The following is a 9804-nucleotide window of genomic DNA, read 5'->3' on the forward strand; positions in this document are numbered from 1 at the left end:
CTTAATGCACTTGAATTTTTTTGTTTTCCTCTCTCATTTCTTTCCTCTTTTTGTTTTTTTTTATCTTTCTATTATTGCTTCCTGTCTTTCTTAGGTGTTCCCATGTATTTATAGTTTCAAGACATGGTTAAAAGATGTTTCTAATCATTAGACAAGCTGAAAGAGCCATTGTGAGATGAACAACTATTTTGATTTTGCAGAAAAACTAGCTGTTACTGTTGTCAGGTGTAGACGAGTTGACTCGACTTCTTTAGGAGTTGACTCGTGATCTTCAAGGGCCGAATCATAATCTTCAGGGGTTGACTTGAGATGGTTCTTGTTTTTGCTACACTTAGTCTTTCGCCTGTGGTTACTTTGGGGTTGACTCGTCCATGACTAGAGTCGATTCGTTGTCCTCCAAGGATGACTCCCTAATATGCTAATTTTGGATGTTTTTTTTTCTTCTGTCTATGGTCATTCTGGGGTTGACTCGTTAGCTTTTGGGGTTGACTCCTGTTTGAGTCGATTCGAGATCTTCATGGGTCGACTCAGAAAGGTGCAGGTTTTTACCTCTTTCTTTCTTTTTTCTAAGATTGTTCTGGGATCGACTAGACTGATTTAGAGGTTGACTCGGAAAGGTGCAGGTTTTCACCAATTTTTTTTTCCTTCTGAGATTGTTTTGGGGTCGACTCATGAAAGTGCAAGTTTTCACCTCTTTCTGTCTTTCTTCTGAGACTATTCTGGAGTCGATTCGACTTATTCAGGGGTCTTCTCGTAAACGCGTGCCAGTCTTTGTTAATGTGCCAGGGTCGACTTGTGTTTTCTTGGGGTCAGACTCCCAAAATTAAAGTCTTTTAATTTTTGCCTATGGACCTCAAGGGTCGGCTTGTAGTGTCTTTGGGTTCCCTTCTCCTAGTTTAGACCTTCATAAACTTGAGTTTCATTCTTCCACATTAAGAGTTATGGATTGTTATTTTTTTGGCTTCCTGTGAGCATTCTAATACCCTCACAATAGGTAATTAGTAAACTTGTTATTCAAACATTTTGTATCATTAAAATCAAAGCTTTTAGGTCAATATTTAGATTCATACTTAATTTACATTGGGAATGGGTACAAGCAAGCTAAGTAGTTAGTATCATTAGACGTTGTTACTCCCTAAAATTTTGCTTCCAAGTATATATTGGTACCAATCTTCGACACATTATCATTGAAATTTAGGAATAAAATAATATTTAACAACATATAATCCGGTGGTCACATGACATTTGTAAAAGGTATCTTGTTTCAAAATAAGTGCAATTAATATGTCATAGAACTACGATGGTTTTATTCTGGTACCATCTAAACCAAAATGCATTTAATAATAGTAACGCATAACAATTCTCTTGAATTTTCGAATCAATAAGGTAAGTACGTGTAACTATTGCAGCTATTCAACAATTTACATGTGTTCTCTCTTCCTCGAACATTTAAAACTACCGAGGTATTAAGGACACGTATTTTTACTTGGATTGGTGATAATAAAACAAGACCTATCTAGAACACAAGTTAAATAGAGGGAACAACCTTTAGAGATGCTACTACAAAATTTTCTACTCGGAAGACATCTGCTTATAAAAAGCCATTTTATACAATATCCCTAATTGGTCCAATATCTGCTATACCAAAATATATCACTCTATGAAGATCAGCTACAAGGCATAAAGATCGATCTCTACGGTAGAGCTTTGGATTTGCATTCTACTGTTAGAGGAAAGTACAACACCCCTATTTACTTTTTTTTTTTTGGGTGAAATAACTTCTTTCTTGTGAGAATATCATAGTTCCGATAAGTCATAATATATGAACATAAAATACTTCATAGTTTAGACAATATGCCATAGTTTAGTATAGTTTTTGGCATGATGAGCACTAATTCTATAGAGATGATGCAAGTGGGATTGGTAGAGAAGAACAAGTGATAGGACTGTAAGGAGGATATCGGGAGGAGGAAAGGAGAGGACAGAATAGGAGAGGAAAGAGGAGACGGAAAAGGAAGAGAGAAGAGAGAGAAGCTAAAGGATAAGGTGAAGTTAGAAGGGAAGAGGATGATTGGTAGGAAAAAAAAGAAAAAAAAATTCAATACAGGATGATTGGTTAGGCTAGGAGTTGGTTTTCCTTTTTCTTTTTTCTTCGTTACCCATGAGTTTTATTCTTTTCTTATCTTTGCAAATATTGTAAGTGCATTTCTGTTTTAGCTGTTAAATATTTGATACAATAGTTCAAAATCAAAGTCTTTAATTTATATAGGATGGATGTATTGATCCATTGAGTTAGGCTTCGTTTGGCAGAGCTGTTGGCAGTAGAGCTTTCGAAAGCAGAACTTTTTGAGGTAGAGCTTTTATAAAAAGCTATTTGTTGCTTGGTGACTATATTTCTAAAGTGTAACTATTGTAGTTATTTAGCAGTTTACACGTGTCCTCTCTTTCTCGAACATTTAAAACTACCGAGGTATTAAGGACACGTATTTTTTACTTAGATTAGTGACAATAAAACAAGACTTATCTAGAACACAAGTTAAATAGAGGATTGGGTAAAGTAGATATATGGGTTTTGTTAATTTTTGCCTCTCCAAGGTTTGGATTGTATCTATATGCTAATGCAGATCTTGATTTTATGTGATGAAGTCCAATATCCTCCATGAATTTTGCCCTTATCTTTTTGTGACACACTTCATTTGGTTAGTTTTTTCTTGGTAGCTTGATAGCTTCCTTCGACTTTTAATTGAATTACATAGAGTTCTCGAATACCTCAAAGAAACTAGGTCTTAATATCATTATTTTTAGGATATATTTTTATGCAGTACAACAAAGGAGAGGAGACAAGAAAACTAGCAGGCATGCGCAACACATATCTAAAAACTACAAAGCAAAAACAAAATTAATTAGGAAGGATAAACTTTCCTCAAAAAATTATAATATAAATTTTGTATAGTAAACAACAGACGAGTTTTCCTTCTCTAACCATTTTACAAAGTAGATCTTATAAAATGATTATAAAGTAACAAAGGATTCGTTAAAGTAAAGAGAAGGAATATAATTGAGGAAGGAAGAACTATGAAATTTGTAAAAGAAGAGACAAACATTAAAATAATAACACTAATAACGGATAATGGTGCCAAATATTGGGAATGGCTATTTTGTTTTCAGGGAAAAACCAGCTTGGTTTCCCACTTGCAAATAACATTTCTAGGCCCATCTGCTGCAACGTGTATTTGTACTTGCATTGGGTATTTTTGTTTTTTGATAAATACAACCAATGCACTAAAAAGTTAAATAATCAATGTGGAAAAGCATTCTAACTGCATCCACCAATGTCAGAAATATCCCCACGCAGGTATAATTACTTAGTGCAGTACGTGGGTTTTTAAGTGTTGTTTCGACAACCTCAACCATTACTACGCACTGCTTTGAGATCAGAGGAATGGAAAGAAAAAGTTGGAGTACTTTGAAAACTCCACAAAATGCAACACCGTAAAAAAAAAAAATTTTTTTTTTTAATACAAAAGATACAATCTGAACTCATGTGCAAGCCGTCTGTCATATGCAACCTATTAGCCTTATTACTTTCCATGCAAGATGTATGACATACAAGTTCTAATAACTTTTTCATCTAGAGCATGAACAAGAAGGTTATAACCTGTTATAAACTTGGGTATAACTGAATAAAGAGAAAAGGTAGGAGAGAGTTAACAAGAAAAAGCATACCAATTAATTTGTTATGATCCACCCAAAAGTTTGAGGATTAAAGAAATCTACCATTGAATAGCATAGTACAAAGCGATGCAAAGGTTTATTAATAAGAGAATCTAGTACAACCAAATATCCAAGAGAATAGAAACTCTAAAATACACATTCATGAATATTCATCTCATTGTAACTTGTAATTCAGAAGGATCTCTAGACTCGATGTGAATTATCTTGGCTACTACGAGTAAGGCTATATAGGGTTCATGAGCACGATCCACCATATTAGAAAGTAAACTTTTAGATGCTATAATTTGATCATATGATGTCCGATTAAGATGATATATATTTTCTGAGTACAAGACAGCTGTCATTGTTGCTCGTAAGTTATAAGTGAGTCTCAAGACTGTGGGGGTCGCCTAACCAAACCACCTGCATGCGGACACGGTGGTGGTATTTGTTAGGCAAGTAGATATACTGCGACGGTCGACTCCATATGATATAGACATAGTAGGTATGGTATGTATGTATGTATGTATATATATATATATATATATATATATATATATATATATATATATATATATATATATATATATATATATATATATATATATATTAGATAGGATACGAGATCTATGACATGATGCTACATTCTATAGAGGGCGGCACTTTAGTGATCAAGCCAAAATTCTATCATTTGGGGTCTGAAAAAGGCTGGCCAACTAGAAAATTTTCTTTCTAGGTAAGACTTTGATCAGGCGTAACTGGATGTTTCCTTCTTGAGTAAGATTTTGATTAGGCATAGCTCTTTATACGAAAAGAATTAGATAGAGTAACAACAGACAAAGTTGATATAGAAATCGGGATCTATCTTTTATAGGATTTTATTATTTTTTAATTATTTTTATTAATCATATTTAGTTTTGGAGAGCTAGTCTTATTAGAACTAGGAGAGGAAAAATCAAATCTATATTGTGAAAGAGAGGAACCTCACTAGCATTCTAAATAGGGGCTACGTAACTCAGCTTAGAAGGTGTGGATCATCAATTAAAGAAAAGAGAACTTTAACCATATTTTCGCAATACTTCCATCTTCTTCTATCTTTTTTTTTTTGAGAGATTCGAGTTAAGCGGGTCTAGAAAAATCTTTCTTCTCTCCAATTAGATCAACTTAATTTATGCATATGTTTAAGGCTTATAGTAAGCTTTTACTAAATTAATTTTCTTCTGGACAATTGATAATGTTTAAGGCAATACTTCCATGATGAACCGCGCTGATTTAACACATGATGAATTACTTTCCATTTAGTTGAGGTTGGATGGTCTTTACTCATTGAGTTTTCTCACTACATTATTACTAACCATGAGAATTCACATGGTCAGTGTGGCAATAACCTTTTCTATCATTTAAAATATTTATTAGTTAGAAATTAACCAACTAGATATCTAAAAGTTTACCCCTTTAGTTTTAGGAGTTTATTAACCCTTTCTCATGGCATAAACCAACTTTACTTGATGTAACTATCTTATTTGCTTTCAGCATGTGGGTAACAAAGATATATATGAATTAAATGATAGATGATTTAACAGCTATCAGGCTTTTATGATTTTCACACATCCCATGCAAATTTCATGATTCAATTGGTGAGATTAGATATATATTTTCAGATAGTATTGCACGTTCATTTCACAAATTAAACTTTGGATATAAGCACATCTACATGAACCCAACATAGGAGAAAAATTGAGAACCACAAGCTAAGTTTAAGAAATCCATATAGCCTAACTAAGATATTGCCTGCATGGATGAATTGGATGACAACCTTGAACAACTTTTATCTCCCAGACAATCTAAGTTGCCACATTCTCAAGTCATTGGAACTTCTCGTGGTTGGATTTGTAGATGATCTGGATTATTGTGGGTTGAGAAAAAGTTTAGCAGATAAATACTTAAATTGAATGAGTTTAACAAAGCCACAACCATTGGAAGCATGAGAATCCTTTATGCTAAGTATATTAAGGACTTTATAAATGCTAAACCTCACCAATCCCTTGCTTTTATTATGCATAATCATTTGTATTAGTAAACCATTTTTACAAAACAAGTGAAGAAAAAATAGGATAAAATCGCTCCACTGTAACCTTATATCTCTTTAGCCAAACCTAGATGGAGAATTCTTTTCCCAGCTGGTTTCCCTTCATCCATTATTTTTTGCTTCCATTATTCGATCCTCAAAGGCTTCAACTATTATAATCCATCCTTGTAGACCTATAACTAAGCACACTTGTTCATAAAGTTGAAAATTTTCATCTGGATGACAACAATGGAAAGAGAAAGTCCATTTATAGTAGAATTACCATATTAGTAAATGATAAAGGAAATTTTTTGGATAACTTGTTCTGGTTTTAACTCTTAAGATATGACAACATGCATAGAAGGATAGGATGGTATGAGGTTCAATTGGGGGACAAACATGGCTCGAGAAATAAGCAAAACAAGAAAGGTGAACATGATAGAAAAACCAAACCATGAAAAGGAAAGAAAAGAGAACATTATTCACAAATATTTGATGACTATGTCAATGTCTTTACCTTGTTCTTAATGAATATTTTGTGCTAATAATTATCATATATTTTCTTCTGGCCTATTTGATAGTGATTTGAATATTTAATACACTTGTATTTAGCATAGTTTATTTGGGTAAGTCATAAGCATTTGCGTAAACAAGTCATGATAATTTCTTCATATTCCTAAAGTTCTATTTAATAAAACCTTAGTTACAATTATTTTATGAGATGAAACTTAAATTTATGGAATTGAATATGATTGGTGATGTGGCATGCGAGTGTTTGGTGATAAAGAGGTTGTTGTCTATGCCTATGATCATGCTGCTCTAAAACACCGGGAATTTAAAACTATTCTTAATTTTTCTATAAGCTTAAAATCATATCTAAAATTATTTTAACTCTATTTTAAGAAGGCAAGTCTATAATTTGGCTTCAAGAAATTAGAAATTTCTTTTACGGGAAAAATATTTTCTTGTTGCACTTCTCCAATGACATAGTGTTGCCCAAGGTGACAACCCCAGAGGGGGGGAGTGAATTGGGTTTTCTAAAAATTATGTTCCCTAATTAAATTTGAATTGAATGCAGCAGAATGATAAGATGTTATCTTACTAAGCTCTAGGCAATTCCAAGTAAAGCAGTGAAAAATTAAGCTAGAGCAACTACACCATGGCTTTAAGGTGCAATTGATCTAAAAATTAACTTATAGTTGTATAATCAATTTTAATCTATGTGAATGGTAAGAATGGAGTGGAAGCTAAGCAAGCTCTAAACAATCACATATAAATCAATAGAAAACAAGGTTAGAGATATTACACAATCAAGTATGAATGTAAGGCATGAAGCACAAGAGATAAGGCATCACAAACACAAAGATGTATTGTGGTTCGGTGCACCCCAGCACCTACATCCACTTTCCAAGACCTCTTGGGAATTGTACTATAATCCCTCAGATTACAGCCGGTTGTTTTACAAGCTTACAACCTAACTTGTTATTTTCACGAGATCACAACGAACTCGGTCGGTTTTCACAGGCTCACCGACTAGAACCAATCCGACTGTTTTCACGGGCTCACAATCCAACCCGGTTGGTTTTTTCCGGATTACCAACTACAACCTACAACGTTGGTTTTCACTGGCTCACCAACAACCCTTAACCCCTTGATTCAATCCCTTGATTCAATCAAGTTACAAGATGTCAGAATAGGAGTTTAAAACAAATACAAACTTCTCAAACAAGCAGATATAACAATATAAACAAATAGAGTAAAGAGAAGAAGCTCTCAAATAAGTTTTGCAGATGAAAGAACTTGGCTTCTTCTTTACTTGACCCTCTTTTGATTTTGCACGAGGTAGAGGATCACTGAGGTAGCACACAGTTGGAGAGGAAGCTTTAGGATTCACTCAGATGCTCTTCTTGTCTCTCTTTTGCTTTGAATGGCCCTTTTGTGCTTTTGGAAGGTTTTTCTTAAAATCTCTTTGAAATCTCTTTCCTATTTGTTCTCTCCCACTTCTTCCCTTGCTCTTCCCTTGATTTTATAGCTTTGGATGGAGTGGAAACAAAGATCTAGCCGTTAGAGATAAAAATAGAGCCGTTGGAGTTGAGAAAAACTAGCCGTTATGCATCCCGTTATAGTTGTATGATCAATTTTAATCTATATGAATGGTAAGAATGGAGTGGAAGCTAAGTAAGCTCTAAACAATCACATATAAATCAATAGGAAACAAGGCTAGAGATATTACACAATCAAGTATGAATGTAAGGCATGAAGCATAAGAGATAAGGCATCACAAACACAAAAATGTATAGTGGTTCGGTGCACCCCATCACCTACATCCACTTTTCAAGACCTCTTGAAAATTTTAATATAATCCCTCAGATTACAGTCGGTTGTTTTACAAGCTCACAACCTAACTTGTTGTTTTCACGAGATCACAACGAACTCGATCAGTTTTCACAGGCTCACCGACTAGAACCAATCCGACTGTTTTTACAGGCTCACAATCCAACCTAGTTGGTTTTTCCTAGATTACCAACTACAACCTACAACGTTGGTTTTCACTGGTTCACCAACAACCCTTAACCCCTTGATTGAATCAAGTTAAAAGATGTCAGAATAGAAGTTTAAAACAAATACAAACTTCTCAAACAAGCAGATATAACAATATAAACAAATAGAGTAAAGAGAAGAAGCCCTCAAACAAGTTTTGCAGATGAAAGAACTTGACTTCTTTTTTACTTGACCCTCTTCTGATTTCGCACGAGGTAGAGGATTACTGAGGTAGCATACAGTTGGAGAGGAAGCTTTGGGATTCACTCAGATACTCTTCTTCTCTCTCTTTTGCTTTGAATGGTCCTTTTGTGCTTTTGGGAGGTTTCTCTTAAAATCTCTTTGAAATCTTTTTCGTATTTGTTCTCTCCCACTTCTTCCCTTGCTCTTTCCTTGATTTTATAGCTTTGGATGGAGTGGGAACAAAGATCTAGCCGTTAGAGACAAAAATAGAGCCGTTGGAGTTGAGAAAAACTAGCCGTTATGCATCCCAGTCGCAGTGGAGTCGTCTCGCCCATCCAGGAGTCAGCTTGGCTGAAGTGGGAGATGTCTCGCATGATTCTGGAGTTGGCTCTGGCTCGGGATCCCTCTGATAGATTATCGGTCGATTCTTGTTGGAGTCGGCTCGTGCGGTTCGGAAGTCGTCTTTCGTTTTGGTCCGTCGAAAACGAGTTCTCTGTCTTGACTGAGAGAGTCGACTCGTAATATTTAGGAGTCGACTCGTGCTTCGTCCGAAGGATGGGAGACGCCTCGCGCTTGACTCGAGTCGACTCGCGCTTTGCGACCCGAAATACCATTTTCTGTCTCTCTGAGAGAGTCGTCTCGTAGCGATTGGGAGTCGTCTCGTGCTTTGCGGAGACGGCTCGAGGGTGTGCCAAAATGCCATGCTTGTACCGGAGTCGACTCGTACTTCCTAGGAGTCGACTCGAGGACTGTTCTTTTGAATTTTTCTTTGAATTTGCTCCTCCAACTTGAATTCTTTGAACTTAAACTTTGGGCCAAAGAAGTGTGGCTTTCTTTCAACTTTTCTTGAGAGCTTTTGAGGCTTCTTGTATTTTTCCAACTTGCTATATTCCTTGCGAAATAAATTATCTTTCTTTTTGTAACGCAAACATTAGTAATTAAACTTCAAGGTTTTGTGATCATCAAAATCAATCTTTGGGTCAGCAATCTCCCTCTTTTTGATGATGACAAAACTTGGAGTATATGCAATATAAAATAGATTGTGTTGTAGAACTAATGCATAGTTAAGTTGCGTGAAGTAGAAAATATGCATATTTAAAACATACTTCATGATAATGCTTTAGATTTAAGCAGCTTAATATAATCAACATATTTCAATCTAAGCTGATTTATATTCAATTCAAAACATAAAGCATTATGAGCATATACTCAAATATTTCTTCCCCTTTTTGACAACATCAAAAAGGTTACAAGATAATGACACATGAAGCAATATATACTCTAATTTCTCCCTCTTA

This window comes from Phoenix dactylifera, unplaced genomic scaffold, assembly GCF_009389715.1.
Source record: "Phoenix dactylifera cultivar Barhee BC4 unplaced genomic scaffold, palm_55x_up_171113_PBpolish2nd_filt_p 000555F, whole genome shotgun sequence".
In the NCBI taxonomy this organism is placed as follows: Eukaryota; Viridiplantae; Streptophyta; class Magnoliopsida; order Arecales; family Arecaceae; genus Phoenix; species Phoenix dactylifera.